The 17,493-nt window shown below is 44.4% G+C and overlaps 1 pseudogene; it reads left to right on the top strand.

Moving 5' to 3' along the window:
* The first annotated feature begins 241 nt into the window (after positions 1 to 241).
* On the top strand, positions 242 to 15,975 carry LOC123872059 (annotated as a pseudogene).
* Positions 15,976 to 17,493: the final 1,518 nt, after the last annotated feature.

Genomic DNA, 17,493 nt, shown 5'->3' with positions numbered 1-17,493 from the left:
TTTTTTATTAGAAGGCCTCTTAGACCCTAGCGGATTGCACTTCACCCTTTCCGCCACATGCAATTCCTGGGCGGATTGCATGTGGCGGAAAGGGTGAGGTGGAGGGAGCAATCCGAGCTAATCTTTCGGGGCCCTCATACGGCTGGGACCTGGGTTCATTATCTCTGCCATGTTCAGTATAAAAGGAGGATCTGACATTAATTGTTCTTTTTCCAGTCGTTTTTCTTGAGGGAGTGCCACGATGGCCGTGCAAGCCATACTCCGCTTGCAGCAGGCTTTCAGCGTCGTGGCCACTCTCATGCTGACAGCTTACTTGTTCCCGAAACAAGCTGTTGTCAGAGGTACGAAGCAGAACTGTGAATAAGGTTAAGTGAACTCAATGTTCTACGCATCGATATACCCAATACACTTCCAAGGTCGATCCCGGGACCTCCCACTTTACAGAATTATCTGCGTTTTTAAGTAAGTAATTAAATATCACCTTGCTTTAATGGTGAGGGAAAACATTGTGAGAAAACCTGCATGTCTGAGAGACGTCTCAATGAGAATGTTCTCAAAGGTGTTGACATGTGGACAGCGTGGTAGACTAGCCCTAGCCCTTCTCATTCTGGGCTGCTGAAGAGACGCGTGCTCCGTGATGAATATTATTTCTGTCAACAGATTTTGAAGAGTTCGACTTCATAGTGGTGGGCGCAGGGTCGGCCGGCAGCGTGGTCGCCGACAGACTGTCCGAGTGTCCAGAGTACAGCGTGCTGGTGATAGATGCAGGAGGCGACCCGCCCGTCGAGTCCATGGTAAGGTCAGAGTTCGACTTCATAGTGGTGGGCGCAGGGTCGGCCGGCAGCGTGGTCGCCGACAGACTGTCCGAGTGTCCAGAGTACAGCGTGCTGGTGATAGATGCAGGAGGCGACCCGCCCGTCGAGTCCATGGTAAGGTCAGAGTTCGACTTCATAGTGGTGGGCGCAGGGTCGGCCGGCAGCGTGGTCGCCGACAGACTGTCCGAGTGTCCAGAGTACAGCGTGCTGGTGATAGATGCAGGAGGCGACCCGCCCGTCGAGTCCATGGTAAGGTCAGAGTTCGACTTCATAGTGGTGGGCGCAGGGTCGGCCGGCAGCGTGGTCGCCGACAGACTGTCCGAGTGTTCAGAGTACAGCGTGCTGGTGATAGATGCAGGAGGCGACCCGCCCGTCGAGTCCATGGTAAGGTCAGAGTTCGACTTCATAGTGGTGGGCGCAGGGTCAGCCGGCAGCGTGGTCGCCGACAGACTGTCCGAGTGTCCAGAGTACAGCGTGCTGGTGATAGATGCAGGAGGCGACCCGCCCGTCGAGTCCATGGTAAGGTCAGAGTTCGACTTCATAGTGGTGGGCGCAGGGTCGGCCGGCAGCGTGGTCGCCGACAGACTGTCCGAGTGTCCAGAGTACAGCGTGCTGGTGATAGATGCAGGAGGCGACCCGCCCGTCGAATCCATGGTAAGCTCCTGAAACTAATCTCAATTTTTGACAGAACGAAGCGAGTCTACTTGGATGAATTTGCACGTGTCCGATCGTCTGTCTTATAATTTCTGAATTAGTAAACACAACTTCTTCAAATAATGTGTAAATCGACGGCCCAAACCCGTAAATTACTAAAAAGTTGCAAAAATTGTATTTCAGGGGCAAATGGAAGACAAAAATATTTTTATGGAGTAGATATCGTTGAAAATAACTTTGCAAACTAAGCACAAAAATATTTTTCAAAAGATAAAGGCAGATAGTTTTTCTGTTATGTTCTGCAACTTATCTCAATTTTTATAAAGGTCAACCTTTACCTTAACTGCGATTGTGTTTTCAGATGCCGGCTCTATTTCCCTACCTGCCGCACACAAAGTATGATTGGAATTTCACCTCTGTGAACGATAATTACACGGCGCAGTCTCACACCATCAAGGCGTTGAACCTGACGTGCGGCAGAGTCCTGGGCGGCGGCAGCAGTATGAACTACCTGATGTACGTGCGCGGCTGTCCCGGGGACTACGACTCCTGGGCGCGAGCGGCGCAAGACGATACTTGGACCTACCGGAACGTACTCCCTTACTTCATGAAAAGCGAAAGACTCGAAGACCCAGCTGTACTAAATTCCCCTGACGCTATCTTTCATGGCACTAGTGGATTTTTAGGAATCACCAGAGAAAACAGACAGGAAACATTCAAGTATTTAGATGTTTTCAAGGAAGCGGGCAATGAGATTGTGTTCGACGTAAACGGTAAGAACAGCATAGGTTACACTTTACCACTGGTCACCATTGCGGACGGACTGAGGCAGACGACTGCCTACACGAACCTAGGAGCGAACAAAGGCAGGACAAATCTGAATGTTCTTAAAAATACACTTGTCACCGAAATTCTGTTTGATGGAAACAATAACGCAATCGGAGTTAAAGCGATCGCTGCTGAGGGTAGAGTACTAACACTTTTAGCTAGAAGGGAAGTTATCATATCTGCCGGAGCACTCAATACTCCCAAGCTTCTGATGCTCTCTGGTGTTGGACCAAAACAACATCTAGAGTCGATGAACATAAACGTGAGGAGCGATCTCCCAGTCGGCATGAACTTGCAGGATCATGCTATGATTGTGGTGGCCTTCAAAATGGAGAAATCCAACGCACCGCCAAACCCGTTGAATCCTCATCAATTCCCCATTCCTCTTGTAGTAGGCTATGCCACAGTTAATAAATCTCGTTCTTGCGCAGAGTATCAAGTTTTCAACTTCATAGTTCCAATGACTTGGAAGTACCGTACCAGTTGTGCACATTTAACATTGGACTAAAGGAGTCCTTGTGTCGTCGTCTACTCGAGGCGGGCAAAGGTAGAAATATGCTCTTAGGATATTTGAATATCCTACATCCCAAATCGAGGGGACGGGTGACGTTGCGTAGCAGAAATCCATATGAACCACCTATTATGAACCTAGGGACATTTTCTGAGGATAAAGATTTGGAAGATTTGGTGAGTTACTTGCAGGATTACGTCCAGGTTATGAAAACGTCTTATTTTAGAAGTGTCGGTGCAGAGATAGTGGATTTTGAAATTGACAGATGCAAGGGTCTGCAATTTGGCAGCCGACAGTACTGGCGCTGTTACGCATTGAACACGGTGTTCACCATGTTCCACTACGCTGGCACCGCTGCGCTGGGCGCCGTGCTGGACAGCCGGTTGCGCGTGCGCGGCGTGCGGCGCCTGCGCGTGGCCGACAACAGCGCCATGCCCACGCTCACCAGTGGGAACACCAACGCGCCAGCTATCCTGATCGGTGAGAAGGCTGCCGACATGATCAAGCGAGACCACACGGTGGTGTCAAATGTCAATGTGTAGTCAACCTGACTATACCGGTCTACATTATATTAGTTTGTTTATATAAGTAGATAAGAAGATGGAGCTTAGAATACAAGAGAATATAAAAGGCAAACGAAGACCGGGCTGTAGCCTGTAGAGTGTAGACGAACATCCTGGCTTAAGAACCTTCAGCAGTGGTTTATCATGAGTAGGTACAAGGTCACTCTTTATCGTAGCGGTAAACAAAATCATATTAGCCTATATTACGAATTTAGTGGCATGAAATCAGTTTCATGATATTGATTTCAAAAGCAATTTCGCGTGTAAAGGTCTAATTTCGTGCATACATAAATAATTGCAATTATTTTTGTGACATTAATCTCAATATGCATGAAAGTCATGTAAATGAATGTAAATTCCGCTTCGGTAACCTTCGATTTGAGATGACTCTAGAAGAAGAAGAAATAGATAAAATTCTACTCTAATTACTCTAATTCTAATTAGTTTCTGTGCATTTTACTTAATTTATTTTATTTATTTATATTCTTATTACCTACTTAATGTAAGCTACCCACTATGAAACGATTCTAAGACTACTGATACTTTAAAAACCTAAAATCTAAATCCGTGCAGATAAATTCTTGTATATTTTTTTAAATAAGTAAACTACTTAACTATGCCTGCGCATTTTATATTATTAAGGTCTGATATTAAGATACTTATTGAGATAAAGTTCTTTGTTTGAATAAAATTACATTAGCATTGTAATTAATAAACATGCAAAAAATATTTGTTAGATATTATAATTTTGTTCTTCTTATCATAATAAGGTTAATAAGTGCTTGAAGACCAAAGTCTTTGAACAGTGCGTGTTGCCAGTGATGATAAGATGGATCCGGGACATGATCGCTAACTGGACCTCATAAGAAAGCTCAGGGTCCCTCAGCGGGTGATGGAGAGAGCTACTTATGTTCGGAGTTTTTTTACCAGATTAAATCAGAAACGAGGAGATCTGTAGGAGAACCAGAGTAACCGACATAGCTAAACGGGTTGCGAAGCTCAAGTGGCAATGGGCAGGGCACATAGTTCAAAAAACCGTTAAAAATCCTATTACACCTATCCTATTCTAAATTTAAGCAATTTACTCGAAAAACTATTAAGATTAGAATTTAAATTAGTTGAATAATTAAACTTAAGAGGGGTCTGTCCATCACTCCATACAAACGTAGTTCGTCTCTCATTGGAATACTAACCAATCATACTTAATGGAATTTTGTAGAAACGTTCCGGGAACGGTATACGGTAACGGAATATCTATGGTTTTGGTTTTCCAGATTTCCGTTAAAATATTCCGTTTCAAAGTTACGCGGTCTTAAAAATTCACATACAAATCTTGGAGCCCCTATAATTTTAAAACTACATATTTTTAGAAAAATCTAAAACACCACAGGCACAGATATAAGTTTTTAGAATATGTCTGCAAAATTTTCATGGATTTAGGTTGCTTAATATTCAAATGAAATTGGGACTACTATTGTATGGAGTAAGCGACGGGCTTCGCTGTATGGGGTAAATTAAACTTTTCTTTAAAATTTAATGAACTTCCTTTCTCTTCTTTCGAGGTCCGTAACCACCGCAGGTATAACTGGTAATATATTATGTGGCACAGCTTTCATAAATAAGCAATCCAATTTCATTTGAATATTAAGCAACCATGCTTAATATTCAAATGAAATTGGAACTACGATTGTATGGAGTAATTGACGGAGAGAGCCCTGTTAAATAAAAATTAATATTTAAATATGACAGGGAATGGACAGGAAGACTTATATTTTTGCCACACTTTAGTAGTCATATTATGACAGTGTTGTTTATAAGTCAAGGCTATCGAGGTCACAATTCACGGTGAATAGTCTCATTATAATCACACTAATATTATAATAAAGGCGGAAGTTTGTGTGTTTGTGTGTATGTTTGTTACTCTTTCACGCAAAACTTCTGAACACATTTGGCGGAAATTTAGAATGGAGATAGATTATACCCCGGATTAACACATAGACTACTTTTTATCCCGGAAAAATCAAAGAGTTCTTACAGGATTTTTAGGTCTGTGCATTTAAGTTTAGGATATACCAGCTATACTCACGTATTTAGTTGATATTAGCCCGACTAGTTTCGAACCCATCCGGGGTCCTTTTTCATAGGGACTTTATAAAACTCAGGATAGTATGAACATTAAAATAGCTGTGTGCATGATAACTTAGTGGTTAAGATGTGCGCCTCCTAATTGGAGATCAGGGGTTCGATCCCGAGTACGCACCTCTAACTTTTCGAAGTTGTGTGCGTTTTAAGTAAATAATATCACTTGTTTTAACGGTGAATGCCAACATCGTGAGGAAACCTGCACACCTGAGAGTTCGCCATATTCTTACGGGTGTGTGGAGTCTGCCAATCCGCACTTGGCCAGCGTGGAAGGCTATGTCAAACCCTTCTTATTTTGAGAAGAGACTCTTGCTCAGTGAGCCGGTGATGGGTGATGGGATCATGATGATGGTGGTGAATACCTAATATCAAGACCATAGACACGTAGGTACATGCACGCTGTTGTAATCTTTTATTTTTTAAGTATTATATAATATTTTCTAAGTCTATTCTGTTTAATTCAGAAAGTAATAATACAGATTTTCACAAATGTTAAAAATACTTAAATATAAAAATTATAAAACAAAAATATCATCCAAATCACTGTAACGAGGCAGGGTGCCCAGAACGCTGGCTGCGTTACCTCGTTGAATGGCCAGACTAATATGCTGACCAAGGTAACTGCCAGATTTCCGGTCACCCGTGGACTCCACAAGACGGGATGACAGGTTCTTAAAAAAGGATCTGGCATCCTCGCCCCACGAACCCATGGTCTCCACTCCAAAAGGCACAAATATGAAATTATTTTCTATATTTTCATATTTGCGCCTCTTGGCCCTTTCTGCCTTAGTGGCTGCCGTTCCTTTTATTTTTCAAGTCTATTCTGTTATTATACCTATATATTTTTTATAATTTTAAGGTATCTTTTGTTTGTGAAAATAATTTTGTACGCTGATGATTACGAATAAACAAATTAAAAAAATAAGGTTTGTAGGTAAATGTAGGTTTGAATAAACATAATATCGGTTGTTTTTAGCGAAACAGTAATTATCATGAGCATCCGAATAATAGGTAGATAATATTAGCTGCCAAAATGGCATAATACTAAACTTGCTAAATTACTTGCATGATAGCGATCAAACTAGTCTATTTATTGTAAATGGACAACTTTCTTTTTTTCGTGACCTTGTTTACTTTAAAGATCCTTTGGGAACTTTTCAATATCTTTTCATTAAAAAAAAACTCAGAATCCACGCGGACGATGACGCAGACATGATCTAGTTTTTCATAAATACATACATACATAGTAGTACTAGATACATACATTATATCTACACCCAAAAACCTTTACCCTCCATCTGGTGCAGTCGGTTAAAAAAATATTTCCGCCCGCGATCGCAAGTTGAAAGGACTAACAAGTAAAAAAACCAGTCAAGTGCAAGTCGTACTCGCACACGAAGGGTTCTGTATCATCTTACAAGATATACCCAACACCTTTATCTAGAATTCTGCAAGTTAATAACGGTCTATATGTAATTTATTGAATTAAATTTTTCGTGAACACATTTTTTTTGGAATGGAATTAATTAAAGCTTTTGCATTTTTTTTGCATGATATAACTACATATTTACGGTGTTTGGATTAATTCCTTTACTTGTGCTATAAGACCTACCTACTTGCCAAATTTCGTGATTCTAGGTCCTTACAGGTTTTCTTGACAGACACGACAGACGGACAGACGGACAAACGGACAAACGGACAAACGGACAGACTGACAGACAGACAGACAACAAAGTCATCCTATTAGCCTTATAGGATATACATTAGCCTTATGGCATAAGGGTTCCTTTTTTTCTTTTGAGCTACGGAACCCTTAAAATAATTAAGTATGTTCTGTTTAACGCAACTAAATCGGCACTAAAGTTAATTTGTAGTTTTTTTTTTGTTAGTTTGAGGATATCGTGTTTTTTTATGTATCTATAATTTATCAGTCCGATTGTACGCTCCGCTTTGGGTTCTTGTGTGCGGCAAAGTACTTTAATTTTTTAGCAACAATCCTGATAAAGCAAAGTATATTATAGTTCAAAGTTTTTAAATTTTGATTTACATATATGTATAAGATCCAGTCTTCACGTTTTCAGCAAGTAAGTTAATTAACAAGTTGTATTTTTGTGAAGTATTGAAAGTAAAAAATTGGGCTAGTGGCGGACTATCTAAGCCCATTTATGTGCTTAAACCCTTCTCATTCTGAGAGGAGATCCGTGTTCAGTAGTGGGCCGGCCCGGTGGGTTGATCATTATTTTTTATATAAAAATAGCGACCAAACGAGCATGCGGGTCACCTGATGTTAAGTGATTACCACCGCGCCCATGAACAATTGCAGTAACAGAGGAGCATGATAATAACATAATTTTTTAATTAGTTTTATTAATATTACAATTCCAAAATGCAAATTGGTCTGTTTGTCTGTCTGCTAGCTTTTCATGGCCCGCTTAAACGATTTTGACGGGTAAGTACAGAGATAACTTGCATCTCGGGGATGGGCATAGGCTATACCTCCATAGTCTAATTTTTATTAGGAGGCCCCTTAGACCCGAGCGGATTGCACTTCACCCTTTCCGCCACATGCAATTCCTGGGCGGACTGCATGTTGCGGAAAGGGTGAGGTGGAGGGAGCAATCCGAACTAGTGTTTCGGGGCCCTCATACGGCTGGGACCTGGGTTCAATATCTCTGCCATGTTCAGTAAAAAAGGAGGATCTGACATTAATTGTTCTTTTTCCAGTCGTTTTTCTTGAAGGAGTGCCACGATGGCCGTGCAAGCCATACTCCGCTTGCAGCAGGCTTTCAGCGTCGTGGCCACTCTCATGCTGACAGCTTACTTGTTCCCGAAACAAGCTGTTGTCAGAGGTACGAAGCAGAACTGTGAATAAGGTTAAGTGAACTCAATGTTCTACGCATCGATATACCCAATACACTAGCTACTGCCTCGCTTACCGAATAATCATAATATTCAAGTTTCTCTTATAATACGTAAAACATCTAGACAGAAATAACCTTGCACTTTCGTGATTCGTGATAACATCACGCGCGACTTTTTAATCATACAAGCAAGGTTTATTGTATAAATTAATGTAGATAAGATAAGATAATTTATTTGCAAGAAAGTTGGTACAATAAGATGGAAATTTATGATTAGAGTCCTTAACTTTCTACTAAATAATTATTAGTGTGCAAAATCTGTGAAATGTAAATCGGATTTTTCTTAAACTTGAATCGTACTTTAATTTAACAAAATTACTATTTGATTGAAAATAGGAATAATCAATCAAGCAATCAATTTATTGCAAATTTGGGTTATATACATTGGTCTTAATCTAAGCTTATAATAAGTACAGCCAAATTTAGCCTTACGCCATGCAATATTTTACACATTTAAAGTCAAATAGAATACAATTACTATCAAACAGTACTAGCCCTTCTCATTGTGGGCTGCTGAAGAGACGCGTGCTCCGTGATGAATATTATTTCTGTCAACAGATTTTGAAGAGTTCGACTTCATAGTGGTGGGCGCAGGGTCGGCCGGCAGCGTGGTCGCCGACAGACTGTCCGAGTGTCCAGAGTACAGCGTGCTGGTGATAGATGCAGGAGGCGACCCGCCCGTCGAGTCCATGGTAAGGTCAGAGTTCGACTTCATAGTGGTGGGCGCAGGGTCGGCCGGCAGCGTGGTCGCCGACAGACTGTCCGAGTGTCCAGAGTACAGCGTGCTGGTGATAGATGCAGGAGGCGACCCGCCCGTCGAGTCCATGGTAAGGTCAGAGTTCGACTTCATAGTGGTGGGCGCAGGGTCGGCCGGCAGCGTGATCGCCGACAGACTGTCCGAGTGTCCAGAGTACAGCGTGCTGGTGATAGATGCAGGAGGCGACCCGCCCGTCGAGTCCATGGTAAGGTCAGAGTTCGACTTCATAGTGGTGGGCGCAGGGTCGGCCGGCAGCGTGGTCGCCGACAGACTGTCCGAGTGTCCAGAGTACAGCGTGCTGGTGATAGATGCAGGAGGCGACCCGCCCGTCGAGTCCATGGTAAGGTCAGAGTTCGACTTCATAGTGGTGGGCGCAGGGTCGGCCAGCAGCGTGGTCGCCGACAGACTGTCCGAGTGTCCAGAGTACAGCGTGCTGGTGATAGATGCAGGAGGCGACCCGCCCGTCGAGTCCATGGTAAGGTCAGAGTTCGACTTCATAGTGGTGGGCGCAGGGTCGGCCGGCAGCGTGGTCGCCGACAGACTGTCCGAGTGTCCAGAGTACAGCGTGCTGGTGATAGATGCAGGAGGCGACCCGCCCGTCGAGTCCATGGTAAGGTCAGAGTTCGACTTCATAGTGGTGGGCGCAGGGTCGGCCAGCAGCGTGGTCGCCGACAGACTGTCCGAGTGTCCAGAGTACAGCGTGCTGGTGATAGATGCAGGAGGCGACCCGCCCGTCGAGTCCATGGTAAGGTCAGAGTTCGACTTCATAGTGGTGGGCGCAGGGTCGGCCGGCAGCGTGGTCGCCGACAGACTGTCCGAGTGTCCAGAGTACAGCGTGCTGGTGATAGATGCAGGAGGCGACCCGCCCGTCGAGTCCATGGTAAGGTCAGAGTTCGACTTCATAGTGGTGGGCGCAGGGTCGGCCGGCAGCGTGGTCGCCGACAGACTGTCCGAGTGTCCAGAGTACAGCGTGCTGGTGATAGATGCAGGAGGCGACCCGCCCGTTGAGTCCATGGTAAGGTCAGAGTTCGACTTCATAGTGGTGGGCGCAGGGTCGGCCGGCAGCGTGGTCGCCGACAGACTGTCCGAGTGTCCAGAGTACAGCGTGCTGGTGATAGATGCAGGAGGCGACCCGCCCGTCGAGTCCATGGTAAGGTCAGAGTTCGACTTCATAGTGGTGGGCGCAGGGTCGGCCAGCAGCGTGGTCGCCGACAGACTGTCCGAGTGTCCAGAGTACAGCGTGCTGGTTATAGATGCAGGAGGCGACCCGCCCGTCGACTCCATGGTAAGGTCAGAGTTCGACTTCATAGTGGTGGGCGCAGGGTCGGCCGGCAGCGTGGTCGCCGACAGACTGTCCGAGTGTCCAGAGTACAGCGTGCTGGTGATAGATGCAGGAGGCGACCCGCCCGTCGAGTCCATGGTAAGGTCAGAGTTCGACTTCATAGTGGTGGGCGCAGGGTCGGCCGGCAGCGTGGTCGCCGACAGACTGTCCGAGTGTCCAGAGTACAGCGTGCTGGTGATAGATGCAGGAGGCGACCCGCCCGTCGAGTCCATGGTAAGGTCAGAGTTCGACTTCATAGTGGTGGGCGCAGGGTCGGCCGGCAGCGTGGTCGCCGACAGACTGTCCGAGTGTCCAGAGTACAGCGTGCTGGTGATAGATGCAGGAGGCGACCCGCCCGTCGAGTCCATGGTAAGGTCAGAGTTCGACTTCATAGTGGTGGGCGCAGGGTCGGCCGGCAGCGTGGTCGCCGACAGACTGTCCGAGTGTCCAGAGTACAGCGTGCTGGTGATAGATGCAGGAGGCGACCCGCCCGTCGAGTCCATGGTAAGGTCAGAGTTCGACTTCATAGTGGTGGGCGCAGGGTCGGCCGGCAGCGTGGTCGCCGACAGACTGTCCGAGTGTCCAGAGTACAGCGTGCTGGTGATAGATGCAGGAGGCGACCCGCCCGTCGAGTCCATGGTAAGGTCAGAGTTCGACTTCATAGTGGTGGGCGCAGGGTCGGCCGGCAGCGTGGTCGCCGACAGACTGTCCGAGTGTCCAGAGTACAGCGTGCTGGTGATAGATGCAGGAGGCGACCCGCCCGTCGAGTCCATGGTAAGGTCAGAGTTCGACTTCATAGTGGTGGGCGCAGGGTCGGCCGGCAGCGTGGTCGCCGACAGACTGTCCGAGTGTCCAGAGTACAGCGTGCTGGTGATAGATGCAGGAGGCGACCCGCCCGTCGAGTCCATGGTAAGGTCAGAGTTCGACTTCATAGTGGTGGGCGCAGGGTCGGCCGGCAGCGTGGTCGCCGACAGACTGTCCGAGTGTCCAGAGTACAGCGTGCTGGTGATAGATGCAGGAGGCGACCCGCCCGTCGAGTCCATGGTAAGGTCAGAGTTCGACTTCATAGTGGTGGGCGCAGGGTCGGCCGGCAGCGTGGTCGCCGACAGACTGTCCGAGTGTCCAGAGTTTTTTTTTTTTAATATATAACTATTTTATCTGTTGCTATTTACAGTGCAACAACCTTAAAAACTATCACTTATAATATTAATATTGTAATATACTTAATCTAAGCTTAAACCTGTTTTTTTTTTTTTTTTTGTTAAGTTGCCAGCTCTTTATCCTCTATCGTTGCATTTCACATCATTTAATTACTTAATAGAAGTTAACTATATTATTATTACTTAACTTATTACAAAATATAATTTACTGTTTATATAATCATATATGCTGTTTATAGAATATCAAATTATTACTTTCTTTCTAACCATTATTGTACTACAGATCTTAGATTACAGTAACATGATTAGTTTTATATGGAAGTGCTTTTATTATTTTTATTAACAGACCGAATAATTTTTAGCGCAAACTTCAAAAATATCTCTCTACATTTACTATTAGCAATTATGTTACGAAAATTTTCTTCTAATACGTCGTAACCCATCATCAGTTCCACTTTGGCTCTGTCATAAGCAAACTTTGGACATTTGCATATTACGTGTACTACCGATTCCGGGCTAACGCCGTCGCAATTACAAAAAGGATTGTCTTTTAACTTATATTTATGGAGATATTCGCCGAAGCCACCATGTCCGGTTAATAGCTGTGCCAGCTGATTATTCATTTTTAACTTCTTTACTATTGGGTAGCTTTGACGAATATCCGGGAAGAACCGTTTCGTAACAGCGCCTTGAGGTTCAGTGGTGTATTTGCTCTGCCATTTGTTCAATGTCTCCTGTCGCAGGATCCACTTTGCTGAGGAGACCGGGAGTGCATCATACACAGGGGCAGATTTTTTAGTGAGGGCTGCTTTTTTAGCTATTTCATCGGCCCGTTCATTACCTGGTATACCTGCATGTGCCTTAACCCAGAACATATTGACCAGCCCGCCGGCTTCTTTCAGGTCCTCTAAAGTTTTCCGTATTTCAAAAACTATGGGATGCAGATTATCTGGATCTTCGATGCATTGTAAGGCTGACCTCGAATCACTTAATATATTTGCGATTTTGGGTGGTGTTTTCTTAATCAACAGTACCCTTAGAGCACGAAGAATTGCTGTCAGCTCTGCCTGAAATACTGAACAGTGGTTTCCAAGTTTCATTGTAAAATATTTAACTTCACATCCGTTTTCCCACCAAGATACTGCTGCCCCAACTTTTCCTTCAATTTTGCTTCCGTCTGTAAAGATTTTTGGACCCTCATTCGAAATGGTATCAAGTTCTTCTGTTGTATTTATTATGTCGTATGGAATAGGAAATCTGTCAGCTGGATGTGGCAAAAGAAATGGGCTCACTTTATTTTCAATGCGACAATCCGGAAATGTTTGTGGCATTATGCCCCTTTCGATTTCATAAAGCATAGCTGATTCTTCCACTCGCATGTTTAAAGGTAATATTCCACTCAAGCAAAAACTTGCATTCGCAGAAATTGTTCTGTGCGCCTTGCAAATTTTTATGGCGAAAAGACGGGTTAATTTGAGGAGTTGTGATCTGGCGTATTGTTTGTGAACGATTGGTGCCCAGGCGCTCGCTGCATACAAAACTGTTGGCTCTATAACAGTAACATAGATAGTACGTACTATTTCCGGATTCAGGCCCCATGTTGCCTTGGCTGATCTGGCAACGGCTTTATAAATATTAGTTGTTTTGCTATATATTTTGTCGAGATGTTTCCTGAAGTTTAGGATAGGGTCAATTGTCAATCCTAGTATAGTAAGGGAGGGTTGTATTTCTAGTGGAATATCGTTCAATTTAAATATTGGTATGTCATATTTGATTTTCCTCGTTATAAGTACCACCTGGGTTTTATGTGCTGCAAATCGCATTTTATTCTGAAATCCCCAATCGGCTATTTCTTTTAGAGCATCATTGACTTTTTTGCTCAATTCCTTTGCATTGTGATCGGCTGCTATGACAAGTATGTCATCCGCAAATGCTTGGACATGTGCCTCCAGACTGTCTGCTTTACTTTAGTGTCCAGAGTACAGCGTGCTGGTGATAGATGCAGGAGGCGACCCGCCCGTCGAGTCCATGGTAAGGTCAGAGTTCGACTTCATAGTGGTGGGCGCAGGGTCGGCCGGCAGCGTGGTCGCCGACAGACTGTCCGAGTGTCCAGAGTACAGCGTGCTGGTGATAGATGCAGGAGGCGACCCGCCCGTCGAGTCCATGGTAAGGTCAGAGTTCGACTTCATAGTGGTGGGCGCAGGGTCGGCCGGCAGCGTGGTCGCCGACAGACTGTCCGAGTGTCCAGAGTACAGCGTGCTGGTGATAGATGCAGGAGGCGACCCGCCCGTCGAGTCCATGGTAAGGTCCTGAAACTAATCTCAATTTTTGACAGAACGAAGCGAGTCTACTTGGATGAATTTGCACGTGTCCGATCGTCTGTCTTATAATTTCTGAATTAGTAAACACAAATTCTTCAAATAATGTGTAAATCGACGGCCCAAACCCGTAAATTACTAAAAAGTTACAAAAATTTCATTTCAGGGGCAATAGAAGCAAATGGAAGACAAAAATATTTTTATGGGGTAGATATCGTTGAAAATAACTTTGCAAACTAAGCACAAAAATATTTTTCAAAAGATAAAGGCAGATAGTTTTTCTGTTCTGTTCTGCAACTTATCTCAATTTTTATAAAGGTCAACCTTTACCTTAACTGCAATTGTATTTTCAGATGCCGGCTCTATTTCCTTACCTGCCGCACACAAAGTATGATTGGAATTTCACCTCTGTGAACGATAATTACACGGCGCAGTCTCACACCATCAAGGCGTTGAACCTGACGTGCGGCAGAGTTCTGGGCGGCGGCAGCAGTATGAACTACCTGATGTACGTGCGCGGCTGTCCCGGGGACTACGACTCCTGGGCGCGAGCGGCGCAAGACGACACTTGGAGCTACCGGAACGTACTCCCTTACTTCATGAAAAGCGAAAGACTCGAAGACCCAGCTGTACTAAATTCCCCTGACGCTATCTTCCATGGCACTAGTGGATTTTTAGGAATCACCAGAGAAAACAGACAGGAAGCATTCAAGTATTTAGATGTTTTCAAGGAAGCGGGCAATGAGATTGTGTTCGACGTAAACGGTAAGAACAGCATAGGTTACACTTTACCACTGTTCACCATTGCGGACGGACTGAGGCAGACGACTGCCTACACGAACCTAGGAGCGAACAAAGGCAGGACAAATCTGCATGTTCTAAAAAATACACTTGTCACCGAAATTCTGTTTGATGGAAACAATAACGCAATCGGAGTTAAAGCGATCGCTGCTGAGGGTAAAGTACTAACACTTTTAGCTAGAAGGGAAGTTATCATATCTGCCGGAGCACTCAATACTCCCAAGCTTCTGATGCTGTCTGGTGTTGGACCAAAACAACATCTAGAGTCGATGAACATAAACGTGAGGAGCGATCTCCCAGTCGGAATGAACTTGCAGGATCATGCTGTGGTTGAAGTGGCCTTCAAAATGGAGAATTCCAACGCACCGCCGAAACCGTTGAATCCTCATCAATTCCCCATTCCTCTTGTAGTAGGCTATGTCACAGTTAATAAATCTCGTTCTTGCGCAGAGTATCAAGTTTTCAACTTCATAGTTCCCAATGACTCGGAAGTACCGTACCAGTTGTGCACATTTAACAATGGACTAAAGGAGTCCTTGTGTCGTCATCTACTCGAGGCGGGCAAAGGTAGAAATATGCTGTTAGGATATTTGAATATTCTACATCCCAAATCGAGGGGACGGGTGACGTTGCGTAGCAGAAATCCATATGACCCACCTATTATGAACCTAGGGACATTTTCTGAGGATAAAGATTTGGAAGATTTGGCGAGTTACTTGCAGGATTACGTCCAGGTTATGAAAACGTCTTATTTTAGAAGTGTCGGTGCAGAGATAGTGGATTTTGAAATTGACAGATGCAAGGGTCTGCAATTTGGCAGCCGACAGTACTGGCGCTGTTACGCATTGAACACGGTGTCCACCATGTTCCACTACGCTGGCACCGCTGCGCTGGGCGCCGTGCTGGACAGCCGGCTGCGCGTGCGCGGCGTGCGGCGCCTGCGCGTGGCCGACAACAGCGCCATGCCCACGCTCACCAGTGGGAACACTAACGCGCCGGCTATCCTGATCGGCGAGAAGGCTGCCGACATGATCAAGCGAGACCACCCGGCGGAGTCAACATATAGTCAACCTGACTATACCGGCCAACATTTTTATAAATATTTTAGTTTCTTTATATAAGTAGACAAAGTACCTAGTTGTTTCCGTACATTTTATTTAATTTATTCTATTTATGTATTTATATTTTTTAACCCCCGACCCAAAAAGAGGGGTGTTATAAGTTTGACGTGTGTATCTGTGTATCTGTGTATCTGTGTATCTGTGTATCTGTCTGTGGCATCGTAGCGCCTAAACGAATGAACCGATTTTAATTTACTTTTTTTTGTTTGAAAGGTGGCTTGATCGAGAGTGTTCTTAGCTATAATCTAAAAAAATTGGTTCAGCCGTTTAAGAGTTATCAGCTCTTTTCTAGTTTTCTTGTAGATAAGAAGGTTAGATAACCGTTAGGTTTTTAATATTATGTCAATAGACAAATGTCAAGCTGTCAAGATGGACGTTGAATAAATACATAATTATTTATTTGAAAATGATGTTTTGGAAAACTCAAATACTTTGGATCGTCGGGGGTGTTATAAATTTTTAATTTACACTTGTTTACCTACTTAACGTAGGTACGCTACGCACTATGAAACGATTGTAAGGCGATTGATACAATTAAAACCTAAAACCACGCAGATAATGTCTTGTAAAAAATATTTTTATAATAAACTACTTAACTATGCCTGCGCGTTTTTCTATTATTAAGATCAAGATCTGATAGTAAGATAGTTATTGAGATAATGTTCTTTGTCTGAATAAAATTACGTTAGCATTGCAATTAACTCATAAACATGCAAAATTTGTTAGTTATTATAATTTTATTCTTCTTATCATAATAAGTGCTTGAGGGCCAAAATCTTTGAACAGTGCGTGTTGCCAGTGATGATTTAAGGATCCGGGACATGATCGCTAACTGGAGCATAGAAGTAAGCTGAGGATCTCTCAGCAGGCGATGGAGAGAGCTATGTTTGGAGTTTTGCCACGAGATCAAATAAAAAACGAGGAGATCCGTAGGAGAACCAGAGTAACCGACATAGCTCAACGAGTTGTGAAGCTCAAGTGGCAATGGGCAGGGTACGTAGTTCGAAAACCCGTTAGAAGTTGGGGTCTCAAAGTTGCGACCTCGCACCGGCAAGCGCAGCGTTGGAAGTTGGAACCTCTGTAGGTGGACAGACGTCAAATTAGAAAAGATTAAAAAGTGTTATTTCTTGTACGATGGTTACGGAATTCTTCGTGTGAGAGTCCTAAAGAAGTAGGGTACCTACCGTAAGTACCTTACTCCTTTCTTTTACAATCCGTAGCGATAGAAAACAGTAGAGCACCAAATTGTATGGGAGCCTTTCACACTAATATTATAAAGGCGAAAGTTTGTTTGTATGTGTGTGTGTGTGTGTGTATGTTTGTTACTCCTTCACGCAAAAACTACTGGATGGATTTGGCTGAAATTCGGAATGAAGATAGATAATATCCTGGATTAGCACATAGGCTACTTTTTATCCCGGAAAATCAAAGAGTTCCCACGGGATTTCGAAAATCCACGCGGACGAAGTCGCGGGTGTCAGCTAGTACTAGATAAGTAGTGTACACTGTACAGGTGTAGAACGACAGTTTGTTTGCTAACGGCCATTACAGCCCGCGCCGATAACTCAGCAGCCCTGCAGC

Source organism: Maniola jurtina, chromosome 14 (genome assembly GCF_905333055.1).
Source record: "Maniola jurtina chromosome 14, ilManJurt1.1, whole genome shotgun sequence".
Lineage (NCBI taxonomy): Eukaryota > Metazoa > Arthropoda > Insecta > Lepidoptera > Nymphalidae > Maniola > Maniola jurtina.
This window is presented reverse-complemented; position numbering and strand designations above follow the sequence as displayed.